This window comes from Rhododendron vialii, chromosome 13a (assembly GCF_030253575.1).
Source record: "Rhododendron vialii isolate Sample 1 chromosome 13a, ASM3025357v1".
In the NCBI taxonomy this organism is placed as follows: Eukaryota; Viridiplantae; Streptophyta; class Magnoliopsida; order Ericales; family Ericaceae; genus Rhododendron; species Rhododendron vialii.
Window position 1 is genome coordinate 4,222,075 of NC_080569.1, and position 17,300 is coordinate 4,239,374.

The 17,300-nt window shown below is 37.4% G+C and overlaps 1 long non-coding RNA gene and 1 pseudogene across 2 annotated transcripts; both read left to right on the forward strand.

Moving 5' to 3' along the window:
- The first annotated feature begins 6,102 nt into the window (after window positions 1-6,102).
- Window positions 6,103-13,359, forward strand: LOC131313793 (phospholipid--sterol O-acyltransferase-like; annotated as a pseudogene).
- A 632-nt stretch (window positions 13,360-13,991) lies between these two features.
- Window positions 13,992-15,299, forward strand: LOC131315014 (uncharacterized). 2 transcript variants are annotated; one of them, XR_009196576.1, is made up of 4 exons: window positions 13,992-14,116; window positions 14,187-14,429; window positions 14,932-15,016; window positions 15,186-15,299. It is a non-coding gene; the product is annotated as an uncharacterized LOC131315014 (long non-coding RNA). The 2 variants fall into 2 exon arrangements; XR_009196577.1 differs by having other exon boundaries at window positions 14,932-15,010; window positions 15,186-15,295.
- The last annotated feature ends 2,001 nt before the right edge of the window (window positions 15,300-17,300 follow it).

A 17,300-nucleotide genomic window follows, 5' to 3' on the forward strand; every position in this document is an offset into this window, starting at 1 on the left:
GTTATTAATTTTTCTGGCGGCCGCATCTATTTTGTAGTGTTTTGGATGATTTAAGTGAAAGTTTGGATGATTATTTATTATCTAATTATTTTACTTTCAGCAACTTTTGTTAATATCTTAACTTTAAAATAATCTTCCCTTCGGACTAGATTTTTGGCAATCGATCACATTGCGTGAGATTGTAGAAACCGCCTTTTACAGGAATGCTGGTTTCTTCAATTATTATTAATTATTGTATTTATTATGGTTATTAATCAATCTATTTTCTTAAATAAAAATAATACAAGCCTAGACTTTTGTTTTTATAAAAACTTTCTTTCGATGAAAGTTTCTTACATGTTTATTAACTTGTTGGTCACACAAGACTAAGGGCAATGACCCATTCATAAAAAGTTTATGATTACCTTGCTTGTTGTTGTTTAATTATTTATTTTGATTAACTGTATATTGCATCGATACTTAATTTGAATGCTAGATTGGACTCTAGAAACATTGGGTAGTATGCTAATAGAATTTATCTAGACAATACTAAGTCAATGGAAAAATGGTAAAGTTGTGGAATTGCGAGATTGTGGATTTGATGGGTGACCTGCGGGGCCCGGTGATGTTATTTATTTTGATTAATTGTATATTGCACCGATACTTAATTTGAATGCTAGATTGGACCCTAGAGACATGGGGTGGTATGCGAATAGAATTCATCTAGACGCTACTAAGACAATGGAAAAATCGTAAAGTTGTGGAATTACAAGATTGTGGTTGATGGGTGACCTGCGGGGCTCGGTGATGTTACTGTGGTGACCTTAACGTATGGTACACCATGGGAAGTTCCAAAGGGTAATCGTGCCTTGCAAGGCCAGCAAGGGGGATTGTCCCATGCCACGGTCATAGTTAGCGGCTTAAATATGGTGGCGACCCTAACGTATGGTACATCATGGAACGTTTCAAACAGTAATCGTACCCCCTGCTATGGTCTTAATTGAATTCACACGAGGTACATAACTTGGGTGAATTCATTTAGAACCCCGCGTGCAGGACAAGCAAGGGGGGATTTTCCATGACACGGTCATAGTTAGTGGTTATGGGAGGAAAAGATCTCGTGGATGGGATCTCAGATTTCACGTGGGGTTAATGGATAGTAATAAATCGGTTTATGTGTAAAATATCTGTTTGACTTTTTCGATTTAATATTATCTTGTTACCTGCTAGTTGTTGTATAGTAGGAGGGGTGGTTGGGTTGGATTATTCTACTGGGTGATTTATTACTCACGGATACGTCTGTATCCTGGTAAATCTTGCTAGAGGGCGCAGGATTCAATGGAGGGGATTCAATGATGGTGCAGTTCGACACGGAAAGAATATCAGGAACGAAAATCGAGTATGCTTCGGATTCGTATCAAGCCTAGAGTTAACTCTAAAGTTAATGTATTTTGAATCAGTAAATTTATCTTGTGATTGTAATAGCTAAACCTTTATTTTGAAAAATTATATTTATTTTCTTGAGAAATTATTTTATATTGCTTTCGAAAAATCGTGGCGTTACAAAATGTACAAATGGATGTACATTTCGATGTGGTCCTATCATTTTTGTTAGAATAATTACTGATTATTTGAGACAACGATGGTTCTTTAACTTTAAAATTACCTTTCTGTTTATTTTTATTGTTTTTCACCCTACTGTTTTGTCTTCTTGTTTATCGCTTAATTTTCATGCCCAACCGTTTTACAGTAATAATAAAGCCAAAAACATATTCTTGCATTTTTTATGCTTTTACCAAATTTTGAACTTGGGGGAAGGATTGCAGATGCTCTTACAACAAAATACAGTACTAATTTATTTATTTTTGTTAAATTGTGTATTTAAGATTGCGAGTTCTAGACGTAGTTTCAATTGATTTTTTAAATTGTGTATTTAGTTATGTTTGAAGGAACCCATTGCATTATCAACAGTCAACTACCCTACCATATGGATATGGTACGAGAATGAAAACATGCGGCAGGCATATGTCGGTATTATAACTAGTATAGGGGGACGGATAAAAAAACGGGGGGGGGGGGGGGTTTATGGGCCGGCCCGATTTTTTAGGTTTGGTTTGAAAACAACCCCGAACATATTATTTTTATACATTCTTTTTAAAATAGTCCCGATTCATATTATTTTGGACAAAAATACTCCTAACAGTTCACATAGTCAGTTAACATATTATGTCAGACAAAAATGCCCCTAATAGTTCACATAGCTAGTTCATATAATATTTCGGACAAAAATACCCCTGACAATTCATATATCCCGAGTTAACATATTATTTTGGACAAAAATACTCCTAAACTGTGGCTATGAGAACTGGAGCTATGACAACTATGGCTATGAGAATTGGGCTATGTGAACTGAAAAATACACAGTTTACATAGACTCGTCACATACTAAAATTAATAGTTCTCATGGACAAAACATAGTTCTCATGGACAATACACAATTCTCATAAAAAAATACACAGTTCTCATAGAAAAATACGCACACAAACAAAAATTGAACAGACAATAATAACAATCAAACACAAATTCATTCACATCACAGCTTATTTTTTCGATATTATATATATATATACACACACACACTAGTGGAGTAGCAAAAATTTACACAGACAAAGGAATAGCCTAATGGGTTTTTTTTTTTTGGAAAATGACGGCTAAGGACAAGTTTAGATAATTAATACTTGTCAAGTACATTTTCAAAATTAAAAAATATTCTTTGTTTGTCCTTTAACGGGTATTAATTATCTAAATACGTCATTGGCCGTCATTTTCCCTTTTTTTTTTTTTCCGTGTTCAGCAACTACTTATTAAAGACATTTTAACTCGACACAAACGGCCCACTAAGAACGCCCATACACTAGACCCTACACAATCGAACGGCCAGCTAAGCCAGCCCATACCCTAACCAAGCAACCCTCCAATATACTAATATACTACCTTCGAAAAAACAAACAAATCTACAGTATACGGGGTTCACTATTCACAACCACAACCTCTGAAATTTCGATCCCGAACCACCAGTCGCCGCCAACCTGAAATTTGGAACAGTCGCCGCAAATCTGAAATTTGGATCACGATGGCGGCGGCTCCCGGTCCCCAAGCCCCTCCCGCTAATGATGTGAGAGAGCACGATAAACAACTGAATGCACACCGAAGGCTAAGAGATTTTACTGTTGCGAGGAATGATGTCGATACGCAAATATGTGCTCTCAGAGAATCCAAGAGAAGGATGTATATTTCTGTGGCTGAATTATTGAAGGTACACGCTATTCCAGTCATTAATAATTTTGACGTCGAGTGTGTTCTGAGGTTGTGGACGGAGTGCGGTTGGCGCGGCTGTATCGTTTATCCGACGGAACCCGCCGCTGATTTTTTGACACGAGATCCCGCGTTAACTCCAGCGGAAGTTGCAAATTTGATAGATGAAATACACACTTTCCCATTAACCGAAAACTTGGGACAATTTGACCGGCCCCAACAAATTATAATCCACAGACAGTTGTATGCTTACGGCCACTGGGCAACCCAAGTAGATGACAATGTCCATCAGATAACAAATCTTGAGAGACTGTATTGTTGAGCTGGTGTTAGAGTCTTGAGTGAGACATGTCTTCCCGTGGTTAACGAGGCGGACACGATATCTGTCAGTAGGTTGAGGGCTGAATTTGGTTGCATACTAGACCCGATGTATCCGCGTGATATTACCGATTTCCCAGATGTCGAACAACATCAACATGTGAGGGCATCGGCTGAGGCGAATGGCTTTTGGATTCGATGAGGAGACATATAGTCGATGAGGGGATACGTAGGGGATGTTTGTAAGTAGTGAGAATATTTACTATCTTTGTAGAATGCTGAAATTGTTATTAATTTTTCTTGCGGTGGCATCTATTTTGTAGTGTTTTGGACGATTAAGTGAAAGTTTGTAACTTGTGAGAGATGTTTTTTACTGGGGTGTATGGTGTCTATTTTTTGTTTCCTTTTCAGGATTGCCGTAAGTTGTTTTGTTGTTTCTTTATAATCTGTCTGCATATTTGTTGTGCCAGCACTATTTAAACAATTTTGTGTTGTGTCAAATCCAGCATTAAGGCAGGAAATAGTTTTGAACCATGGATAGTTTCTGGTTCCCTAAGAATTGATGGATGATGACGTTAGTTCCCTCTGAAATCTGAATTTTGGAAGAATTAGATGATATCATCGGGAATGGCTTAAAGGAACTATTTTATGACGAGAATGTTGAAGCGGTAAAATCTTGGCAAATTCATTATGATGATTCGGCCATCGATAGGTTAAATTTTTTTATTTTTTTTTCTGTATTAGTTTATCGTTTGAGATATGGAGATGAATATCCCTCACATTTAACTGTATAATTTGTTAGGTTACTTGATCGTGAACAGATTGGAGACAAGGGGGCTAATTTGGATGAAGCAGAAGAAGATGGATTCTTCAAGGCTTTTAAGGTTTGTCACTGTTCTTGCATGTTTCTTTTTATATGGCTCAGTACTTGTCAGTTACAAGAAGTAGACGTGGTCAGCAAGTGTACTCCCTGTTTCTCAGAAGTTTTACCCTGGTATAGCATGATATATAGTTTGTAAGTCTCAGTTACCAGACCACTCGAGTATCATGTTACTTCATCCTTCGATGTTTTTCCTGATGTCTCGAAAGGAAATATTTCGATGTTATCAAGAAAGATAAATATTGAAATACCTAAGTACATCATTATTAGGGTCCACTGGTTCCGTGGTTAAACCAACCTTGAGGTCGTGGATTCGAACCTGACCGCAACTGTTTTGTTTAGATAATGCCTGAGGCTATGTGGCATACTATTTGTTAGGGTCCCTGGTTCAGTGGTTAAACTAACCTTGAGGTTGCAGGTTTGTACCCGAGCACAACTTTTGTTGAGATACTGGCTGAGGCTCCTAGGCTTTCATTTTTTTGAACCCTGCTGCATCATTGGCACAATGCCATCAGTGCATTAACTGACACTTTACCGTAGTAGAACATATATCATTCTCAATTAAGAAGCACAGACACTTCTACGGAGGCGACGTGTGAGACGGATGCCCATATTGGACAATGCATTCTTTGAAACACCAATGATGGATTCTAGATATGTTGCAGTATATTTATAACTTGAAGACGATGTGTTAGGTGCTTGTTCTAGGAATGCAATTTTTAGAACTGATTTGTGTTCACTAAATGTGTTGAGTGCTCCTTCTACATATGGTTAAAATAATGCCCCCATAACTGGTATATGAGACCTGGCCTAGGCAATTGGTTTAAGGTTGGATGCCTCCAAAATTTAACATGGTATCTCTATATCTTTACTCTTCAGTGATTGGTTCCATTGGTTTGTGCCGAAAGCGCATAATGTTTAACTATGATCCCTATAAAGTGGATCCGTTTTTAACCTCACCGCATGGGAGGGACTGTTATGAGCTTGTTCCACATTGTTTAATTTATCCTCCAAATTTTGTGTCCGAGTTTCGACAGTCTCTCCAGTCGCAACTAATTGGTTGAAGGAGCCCAGAGTAGCCCACGAGAACATCATTGATTTGTGACATGACAGGCATGTATTGCTTGAACTGATTTCACTCCTCTATTGGTATGTAAAGCTCAAAAAGCCTTCTACCAAATGTAGACCTTAGTGATACATATTTCCTACATGTTAAAATTTACCAATTGTCCCAAAAGGTTTAAGTGCTAGGCAATGGACCCAACCACATATATCAAACCATCTAGCTCACTCCCTCACATGCAAAGGGGAGAAGCATAGCAAATAGTGTCTTAAAACTTAAACTGTTAGGTAATGGGTTCGCAAATATATATCAAGATATCCAACAATTGTTATGATGGTATTGGCTGATATCATCTACATTTTCAGTCCTCAAGGAGTTTTGAAGTTTTACTGCCTAGTTTCTCCTAGCTTTACCTGGTTTCGGGTGTTGGAATTTTCATCTAAAAAGTTGTAAATAACCATGGGCTCACTGTTTGTGAACATTTGAGAAAGAGATTCCTGTTAGATACAGCAGAAATGGGGTCGACCTATTCTTAGATACAGCTGATATGGGGTCGACCTATTCTTTCTGTGTAGCTCCAGAAGAAATGTCAGTCGCTGACTTTGGTAACCCAGATCGCTTGGAAATTTGTCGGCTTTATGGCGAGGTAAAGTTCATATTGTACAGAATTGGTTACTTATATAATGAGTTTAACAAATCACTTTATCCATCAGCCGATGGATAAATAAGAACATGAAATCCAAGGGACAACTTTTCCGAATTTTTCCTATCAAGCCCCTCAATTTGAGTATGAGATTTGAGAAGATAGTGTATCTTCCACAGCCCCATTGTACTTCTCCGACCTCCAAGTGAATCAACAGCTAACAAAAACCATGATTAGAAGTCCAAGATATTCACCCGGTGCATCAGCACTGAATAGGCATCCCCAGTTCTTTGCAAATTCACAACTTCCTCGAATGGATGAATTTTCAAACTTCCACAACTCAAGTGGTGTCAATCACCACAAACAAGCATAAGTCCAAAAGCGTAATCCAAATCCACAACAAAAACTCACAATCAAATTTAACACCGTGTTTTTACACTCTACCTAACCAGATAGATAAAGCAATAATCATATAATTAATAATCACCTTTTATGTTGGGGTTTGTCTTTTTTTCTTTTCTTTTCTTTTCTTTTTCTGAGTGAACATTATGAGGGATGTTAGTAAGATGTTTGTGATCACAAGTCACGAGTATAGAGGGTTCACTCCTAACTCAACAGCTATTCATCCAACTTTGACATGTAATGGTCCAATGCATATCTAATGCATCCCATATTTTTTCAAGGGCCCCAATAGAAATAAACTCAATCCTATACCTATAGGTGCTCGATCCATACATCTAAACTTTCTTTTCAGATTTTATGTATGGATCGAGCACTTATAGGTATCGGATTGAGTTGATTTCTCGCGGAGGCCTTTGAAAAAATATTTTAAATTTAATGAATGGCTTGGATCATTTGTGTGGGACCCTTAGTGGGCCCCACACAGTGATCTATGCACAATATGTGCACAAAAAATTTGTGTGAATAGTCGGACTCAAAAATTTGCGGTGACCTCTCTATTACCCGGAAGATAACCCAATAATTTCCCCCCTATTGACATTCGTCTTCGGCCAAATCTTGTTTTAGCATGTGTAACTTTGAAATACTAAAATGGCCCACCAAACAAAAATCTAATTCTCCGATTCGTTTTCATTCGTATTGCTCAATCTAATGCTTTACATTATAGTCTTCTCACATCACACCTTGTGATGATCTATGCAATGAGGTGTAGGAAAACCCTATCTCAATCTCTTTCGTATACTTGGAGCAGCATTAGATCAAGGATTTGTCTACCAGTTATGCTTAATTAGTCCATGCTTAAATCTCATAGAATCTAGACACAAATTTAGCACCTTATTCATGCCCTAATGGCCAAATCTAGCATATACTGAATAATTGTGGTGATGCTTGTTATCGGACACATGAATAGATGTGCACACACTCTGAATATGTATCATATATGTATTTAGAATCATTCAACGTGTGTACCCAAAAAAAAAAAAAAAAAGAATCATTCAATGTGTATTATGAACTCCACATCTATCATGACAAATTTGCGTACATCAAATGATTTTAGACACATCTATGCAATGCATATTCATTTGTGACCGTGACATTTTAGGGTAACAAACACCAAAAATGCCAAAGTCTAACATTTAAAGTTTAAAAAAGAAAATAATTTTCACATTTTCTTTTTAATTATTGCACTTCTTTTATTGTTTTTTTTTAAACTTGCATATAAAATTTTAACTAAAAGACAAAATGAAATGCCATAATAAAAAAGAGTGAAAATTATTTTCCGTTAAAAAAATAGGTCAGTAATTGATAATCAAAAAGTCAAAAGTGTAAGCCAACACCATGCTTTCTGGTTTATAGTTGTTTGGAAATGAGGAAAGTGGGGGTGGGGGGGGGGGAAATGAGAAAGGAAAATGGGAAAAATGAGATGAACATAGAAGGAAAATCTAATTTATAATTGTTTGGAATTCAAGGAAAGTGGGGAAAGTGAGAGAAATGAAAGGAAATGATAATGCCAAAACTGTTTTTGTTGGTACCAAAACTTCAATACATAAAAAAAACTTGTACCATGTGCAGTGTATAAGATTTTTATACACTAAAATCTTGACACCAACAAAAACAGTTTTGGTATTATCACTGCCCATAGGAAAATATGATAAAAGGAAAATTATACTATTCACAATTTCTAAAGGAAATTGACTTCTACACTCTCCTTTTTACCGCATACATTCTATTTTTTGTCCTTATTCATGTGATTTATCTTTTTACACTTTCATAAGTTCACTTTTTTAGACATTAAGGGGCAATCAAGTAAATTCATACCAAATAAAGACAAAAATATAAGTGTATTAGTAAAAATGAGAGTATAGAAGTCAATTTCCTTTTTAAATACTTCTATTTTCTCTGTCTTTCTCTCCAAATCAAATAATGGGGAGAAATTTTTCATTCTTTTCCACGAGTTCCAAAAAAAGGCGTAAAAGCTCGTCATCTGTACACGCTTCTTAACGAGCTTCCCGTGTCTTTTCCAACTCCCACCGATCAGTCAGTCCGCCAGAACACTCTATCTCTCTGCTCGAATGAATGAGAGGGCCAACTAGGCCAACTGGCCAAGCATATACTCCCTGGTTGCGGCGGAGCTCTGCGCATAAACTCCGTCGATGGCGGCGAGCTCTCCGGCGACTACTCCAAGCTTTCCGGCATCATCATCCCCGGCTTCGCCTCCACTCAGCTCCGAGCCTGGTCGATCTTGGACTGCCTTTACTCCCCTCTTGATTTCAATCCCCTTGATTTGGTCTGGCTTCGACAGTCGACACCACCGAAGTACTATTACTCTCTCCCTCTCCAACGTTCATTCTAACTTGAACAAGCTATTCGTTCAAGCTACTTTTGCTCGGCTCACTTAAAGTTCGTTTGAGATCCGATTGTATTATAAACAAGCTGAGTTTTCGAAACTTGTTTTCATGGAATTAGGGCATTGTTACAACTTCTGTTTTGTCAATACCCTCACCACGTATCGTAAATATGCTATACGTCCTTTGGTACTGTCATGGATGATCAAGTAATATTCTACTGGTCGTGCAGCTTCTTTCTGCTGTCAATTGCTGGATAAAGTGCATTATTATTGATCCTTACAATGAAACATATCACCCAGAATGCAAGTCTCGCCCTGATAGTGGTCTATCGGCAATCACAGAACTTGACCCAGGTTACATAACAGGTATTCTTCATTGCGTTCTTGCTTTGGCTCTCATCCGCTTTTTTTACTTGGTTAGGTTATGACCCTTAGTTTTGTAGTTTCCTGATGTATGATACAAGATTGATGTCAGTACACTTATTACTAATGGTGTTGATTGTATGAAAGTTTGTACTACGGTTGCTGAATACTTGGGAAAGTAGTTACTACAAATTCCTTATCAGAACTAATCAATCGGGCTTTCAACATCTGTCATTTACACCTTATTTACTCTTTTAAATGACCAAAGTTTATGCAAAAGACAAAATTCATGCATAGACAAACTGAAGTGTAGGTTTTATCTAAATACTGAATTGCAGTACTGGTAATGAATAGGTTTTCATGCATATACTCTAGATTGAATTGATATAAAATTATACTCTTGTTGGCATAAATAGTATTCTAGACTAATTGCCAACTTTCCCTCAAACTAAACTTATCATCCAAACTTTACCCTGTACCTATTTATTTTCCTATGTTGTTGAAGGCAGAATTTTTTTGGACTTTACAGATTGCCAGCTGTAATACTAGTGAATGAAAGGAACATCTGTCTCAGTGACTGAAACGTCTTTCATCTGCTCATGCATCTGACCCTGTAAGGAAGATGTATTTGGAACTTCCAGTCATGCATACTTACGATAGTTGTGCTACATTATTTTCCTCAGAATTATATCCTTCTTCTCATATTATAAAAAAAAAAAAACACAAAATGTTTATCTCCGCTGCAATAATTTCCTTAAGATGTGAATTTTCTACCGTTCAAAGAAAAAAAAGAAGTTCCTTAAGATGTGCAAGATGTCTGCCTGCCACTGCAACAAGTATAGGCAAATGTTTATCTCCACTGCAACAAGTTCCGGAAAATATATAAAATGTCCATCTGCCTGTACTGGATGCTATAATTAACTTGATTTCTTCTTTCCCTGAAAAGTAATGCATGGTCTTCAGGTCCTCTTTCGTCAGTGTGGAAAGACTGGGTCAAATGGTGCATTGAATTTGGTATTGAGGCTAATGCAATCATTGCTGTTCCCTATGACTGGAGATTGTCGCCATCAAAGCTTGAGGAGCGAGATCTCTACTTTCTCGAACAAAAGTTTGTATATATCTTACATTCTTTCTTTCTTGCACTCTTGTTGTACTGGCTGTGATGCACATTTTTTGATAGATTGTTTTTTTAGTACTTGAACTTTTTCAGAGACACTCTGTAGTAAGGCTGGAACTTTTTCAGAGCCTCATTTTGTAGTAAGGCTACAAGATATATATGCATGCATACTGCTATGTGATTTGCATTGTACCTTTACTAGCAACATGTTTGGTAGCCTAATGTGATTTTTTTGCACTATAGTTGAGTTCCACAACTCTTTTCTTGTACTTTTTCAAACAATTTGAAGAGTTGGATCCGGAGGCCTGAGGATTGGCATCTCATAATTATTTAACCGAGACTTGTAATGTAGACTGTCATCTGCACTTGTTACATTGTGAATTATAAATTACCTCCTATTCCTCATTGGACTTGGAAAATTGATGAAATTAAAATTAATTCACGGACATCATATGGCTTGTTTTCTTATCTGTAGAGGACTTTCTGTCTGCTTTTTTCCTCGGCTTACCTTCACTTGGGGAACTGATGAGTTTCCTCAGAGACTATTGCTCTTCACTTGAACTTGAGCCTTTCCTTATTTTGGTTGTCATTCCAGGCTAACATTTGAAACTGCCCTGAAACTTCCCGGTGGACCCTCAATTGTTTTTGCCCATTCATTGGGCAACGACGTCTTCCGCTACTTTTTGGAGTGGTTGAAGCTGGAAATAGCACCCAAAAGATACGTCAAGTGGCTAGATGATCACATTCATGCATATTTTGCTGTTGGTACGGCGCACTACTTTAGAACTAGTGTTACTTTTCCGTACAGACAAATCTAGGCATGCATTCTTTTGAACTTGTTATTTTTATTTGATATCAGGATCCCCATGTCAATACCTTTTTTACACTATGAAGTTAAGTGTATAATAGGTATTGATTCGGTGGTGTTGGTGAAAGACGAGGAGATCAGGGATAGATGGAAGTCGTATTTTGAGAAATTGTTAAACGAGAAACATGAAGGAGGCTTTGGTGACGAGGAAGTTGATGTACCTTGGCAAGAACATAGAATATGAGTTCTATTGGAGAATACAAAAGTCCAAAGTACTCAAGGCTTTGAACAGGATAAAACCGGGTAGGGCCTTAGGACCAGATATTATCCCTATTGAAGTGTGGAAAAGTCTACGTGACTTGGGGGTGACTTGCTTGAGAAAGTTGTTCAACAAGATTATTATGACTAGGAAGATGCCTGACGAATGGAGAAGGAGCACCTTAGTACCTATCTATAACAATAAAGGGGATATTCAAAGTTGCAACAACTATAGAGGTATTAAGCTGATGAGTCACATTAAAAGTTCCCGTGCAATTCTTGTAGGTCTGGTAATCTGGTTGAAGTGAACCTAGGAGTTGCTAGTCGGATGAGACGGTACATATGAATCAAAATTCTAGTATAGGATGTTTGATAAGTCGCGGCTTTCAATATCTCCACTTTGAAGTAGTCTGTTGTTTAGCTTAGATGATAAAGAGGGATTCGAGAACAGGTGGCGTACTATTCCCTTTCTTGGTGCATGAATTGGCTCGGACCAAAAGTCAAAATCACAGGGGCACCTCAAGTACCATATTCCTTCAAGTGCACGTAATGAACTATTACTTGCTCCCATAATTACTTGCTCCCATAATTACATCTCAAATCAAAACAAGTTTCTATTGTGCTTAGGAATGGCTTGTTGGTAACCTGGCTTAGTTGCTTGTTTCTTGAAGTAAGCAAATAGGCGAAACACAAAATAAGCTAGGGTTGGTTGGTTATCGCACTAGCTTATTTACTTCTTCTTTTTTATCGACAATAGCTTATTTACTTACTGTTATGCGTGATGGACTGATGGTGCAAAAATAATCAAGAACGCATGTTGCTTTGCCAAACCATTTTATTTGCTTCAAATAAGAAAATAAGATGGTGGCCAAACGAGGATAGGTGAGTTTCGGAGAGTCACAGGAAACCCCTTTCTTGGTCTTGGCAGTTGGCAGTTGGCAGTTGGCACAGATTGCGGACAACCTCGTCCCCATTCCCATCCCTAAGGATACTTTAACGGGGGCATGATTGGAACTCTACTGTCAGGGCAGGTACCCTTTGAGGAAAGTTTTTTAACTTGTATGTTTTCAACATGCGACAACAACATATGCATTTTGGGTGTCTTGATGCCTCAATAGAAATGCTTCATATAGTGTGTAATCATTTTTATTTCTTAACACCACATACCACATTATGCTTTAACTTGGGACTGACATGGGCAAAGAGATATTCAAAATGTAGAAAGAGTTTATGGCAGCATTTACGCATCATCCCTCACTAAAATTCTCAAAAACTGTGAGAGTAGAAAATCATTTAACATCCTCAATTACTGCTAAAATTTGGAGAGAATAAATACACCATGACAGCAGTTGTTCTTGATGGTTTCTCATCCTACAGAAGAAATAATGCGATCTATTCTGTCCCACTATTTTGTCCAGTGATTAAATGAGCAAAGACTCGGAAATTGATAATATCTCACAGCATCATTTAGCACTTCAATTTTGATGGCTTTTTAATTTAATTTCTTTTCCATAATCTCACTTTGCATATTTCTCTCCTCTAATCTGTCCTATTTGTGGAAATAAGGGGCCACGAAATATGCACTGATGTACTTGGAACTGAGGCCTCATTTTCACCTTCACTCTTAAACCATCTGATAGTTCTAGCATTTCCTATTAAGAAATTAACTTATTGTCTTTGCTTCTTTGGGTTTTTAATGAATTCAGTCAGAGCATGATGGGTCAGACGTACAAGTGCACCTTAATGTAGAACATCATCATGAAGAGGATATAGTTCCCAGCATGATGAGGTCACCTATGGTGAAGTACAAGATTCTGAGAATCTTCCTGGGAGAAGGACAGCTGTTTGGGATCTTGACAAGGGTAGGCCTCAAGGATACAAGGCTCAGTGACAGTATATACTTGGCATGAAAAAAAAATGCTTAACATGAAACTTTTTTGGCTGAGCATGAGTCATGATTATTCTTGATGTATGCTTAAAAGATAAAACACTGTTATAATATACATATTGCTGCCAAAAGCCTTGGATGAAATAAGTCACCACCAACTAGTTGCTTCTTTGCTCCTAGGCGAGCAAAGGTAATTACAAAACTTTGGTTCCCATATTCGTCTTTGTCGTGGATTCACTTTGTCACTTCTAAGCACAACACTTGCATTGAAGGTCAAAGTTTAATAAGAGATGGAAATGATGCATCCCAAAGTGAAATAAGCCACATATGCATTCTTGCAGCTAAAGCCCACAAGACCTAAGGCATTTTTAATGCTCGTGTTCCCTTAGTGGCATAAAAAGATGTTATGAAAGCTTCTTTATCTCCCTTCTAAGCGACAGAATGGAAGATCAACAGAGTCCATACGGCCTTGCAACTTGGAGAGATAGGAAAGAACCTAAGGTTCATATAGATGGATCCAGTTTCATTCTTTCTCTTGTATATTTTTTTTTTACATTGTCTGCTTTCTTGTAACAAACCACAGGAACATTGTTAAAGCTCCAGTTCTAATGCGGGAATTATGGCTTGAGATGTGGCACAACATCCATCCTGATGCAAAATCAAAGTTTGTTATGAAAGGTAGATCTATTCCTTCCATATTCTTGGTGTTTGTTAAATTTTAGTACCTCTTAAGCTTTACATAGAACAGCTAAGCATGGCCCTCTGAGGGATGAGGACTGTTACTGGGACTATGGTAAAGCTTGTTGTGCATGGCCTGAGCATTGCGATATTCTTACCTTTTGAACATCTGTGTTCCCTGGGATTCTATGGCCATCTGTTTCACTTGCTGCATAATGTACAGATATGTCTTTGGAGACGTTCACATCGGGCAGAGCTGTAGGCTAAAGAATTCTTCGGCTGATCTGCTCTTGCATTATTTGTAACTTGTGAGGTAACTTTCCTTCTGTTGCTTCCCTGTGGGATTTTTGTGAGAATTTTGAGTGGTCAAGGCCCAAAAAAGTCGAGGATAGTTGTCCTTGGATTGTGTTTGTGAGGTGTATGAAAATCATAGTTGAATGTGATCAAGCTTTGAAATTTTGAAACAACCAACTATGAGGGTAAGCGTTTGAGGAACTGAGCATGGTTGGAATCTGCCATCATGTGTCTAGAGTGATTTATGTGCTTTTCTGTTGAAGGAAAACAGCAGACTGAAGTAGCAGGCCCAATAAGTCAGCCAATGAGGTCATGGGTTGTGTATTGTTGTTTAAGAGTTGGAATCCTCAACTGTGACTTTGAGCGTACTGTGTTGAATTTGTTTCATAGCTTTTGAAGACACTATTAAGGAACCTTTCTCAAAACTTGTAAGTTAGTTCAAGTAATGTTTGATTTGTGATTCCTAAAGAAGTAGTAAATGTATTTGATTGGAGATTGATCCTTTGTTTCTTCTCTGTCAGGACTCTTTTGATGTGTTTCTTCAGGAGTCAGGCATCTCACCGTACAGTATTTCCATCGGTGCCTCCATGTACCATGAATGTGCAAGTCTCGTCTCTCACTAATGCAGATTCTGATAATTTAGTTGCTCCTTATATATTGTGGTATAGACTCCTTGTTTTCTTCTCTACTGGTTCTTTCATACAAGTAAAACATATTGGACGCTGTTGAATGGCAATCTCTGACGAATGCCAATGGTATTGGTGTGGTATTGCAGTGAAAACACTGGAAGCAAATGGCTATGAAGGACTCAGAAGTAATCCCCCAACCCGTAGGCAGAGTTGACATTGTGAAAATGGCCGATGACCAAAGATTGAAACTCTATTTTTAGTATGAGATGTAGAGAAGTATGTTATTCCACTATTCCCATGAAAAGTAATCCTGCGGTATATTCATGGAAGCATTTTGAACAAAAAGTATGATGTCGTATATTGAATTTCGGATTTCAAGCTCTCTATATTTGTTTGCAGCTACTATATTTCTCTTTTCTCAATTTGTTAAACTCTTATGTCTCTCGGTACTTTACCTCAATAAAATAGCTCTAGGCCACTTATTTCGGTCTTATTAATAATGTTTTTAAAGAGCTAAAAAATTAGTTATGTATAACTTAAAAGTATAAATATGGAGTGGGTGGTGATAATGCCACGAGCCTATTTTTAGTAACATGAATTTTGTAGTTCATTGACTATTATGCCCTTAATTGAGAAAGTGAGAGAGCTTGCCTCCTCACTTGTCCTTTCCTCTCCTAATTACAGAGAAAACCCACAATTGCACATAAATTCTTCATTGTTGACGCCCCCTAACTTCACCCTTGCTTGATCGTTACGGTGACTTTTGAAGCGGTTTCGGGGATTTTACCGCGGGGTCCAAATTTTGGACCCAATACACGCGCAAGTTCAGGTCACTTTTTAAAAAGTACGCACAACTCTTTTTTTGTTTGTGTGAGTGTCAAACAAGCCCAACTCCACAGCTGAAAAATTTGACATAATAAAATCCTATAAAAGTGTTTAAACTATTAAAATCTTATGAAATCAAGTGCATCCTAAAAATCCTATGAAAGTGTTTAAACTGTTAAAATCCTAAAATAGGAAAGTAAACCCTAAAATTCTATGGCCTAAACCCAAAAAAATAGTAAAATTTCGCCGGAGATGATTGCCAGCCAAAAGTGGATGACGGATGGAGGTGGGGAGTGGGAGGAGAGTAAAGTGTAAAATTGTGAATAAATGGTACTCTTATTAATAAAGTTATATATACTACTTAGAAGTAAATAAAAAATGAGTTTATCCTTAATGGGTTTCACTTTTCTGTACGGTAAAAATCTCTTTTTCACATCTTCAGGAAAAGCATCATACAAAGGTTTCCCTTAAGTACAGATTTCCCCTCCAGGTTTGAGAAATAATTTTTAACCCCTTGAGATTTGGTAATGCATTTCACTTACACCTAATTGTTCGATATGGTTACACTGGATTGTGTTGAACCCACTTAAGAATTCCACACAAATGATTAGAATTATTTAATTTGTTTAACACGTGTTCTTAAGGGCCTCGCAACTTTAAAGACTGAAAATTTGACCAGTCAATCAAGTTTTCGTTGATATTTGGCTTAGTCAATTTCTAACGAGGGCCCTTAAAAATAGGTTTTATACAAAGTTAAATGGCTCAAATTATTTGTGTGGGACTCCGAGATGGGTCCAACACAATGCAGTGTAAGCATTTCGAACGAGGGGGTATAATTGAAATGCATCACAAAATCATATACCAAAACCTGAAGAGAGAATCTGTACTTATCAAAAACCTTGGGGGTGTCAGTGATATTCACCCTACATGAAATAATCCTGTACATAACAATTATCGGATTATCTAGTCCCGCAGGGCCCGCACCTGTCCTCTGCCCTCTTACAACCGCGCTACCAACACAGAGAATTCTACCCAGATTGCACACATGTCATTATGTGAGGCCCACTATGGGTCCAAAAAAATGTTTCGAGCCATTAATTAAATTTATTTTTCTTTCAAGGGCCCTCGCAAAAATCAGTCCAATACAAGACATATAAATGTTCAATTCAATCATCTAACTTTTTATTAAATTTTTCGGATAATGAAAAGTTAGATGATTGGATCAAATATCTATACTTATTGGATTGCACTGATTTTTAGCGAACGCCCTTTAAAAGTATTTTACATTTAATGAATGATTTGAATCGCTTGTATAGAACCCAAAGTGGCCCCACACTTGAATTTGGAAAAAGTCCGTGTGAATAGATTTTTCCACCCTTTTATACCAACAACCGGAAATTAAAATATTAATAAGTCTAGGAACACTGCACAAATAG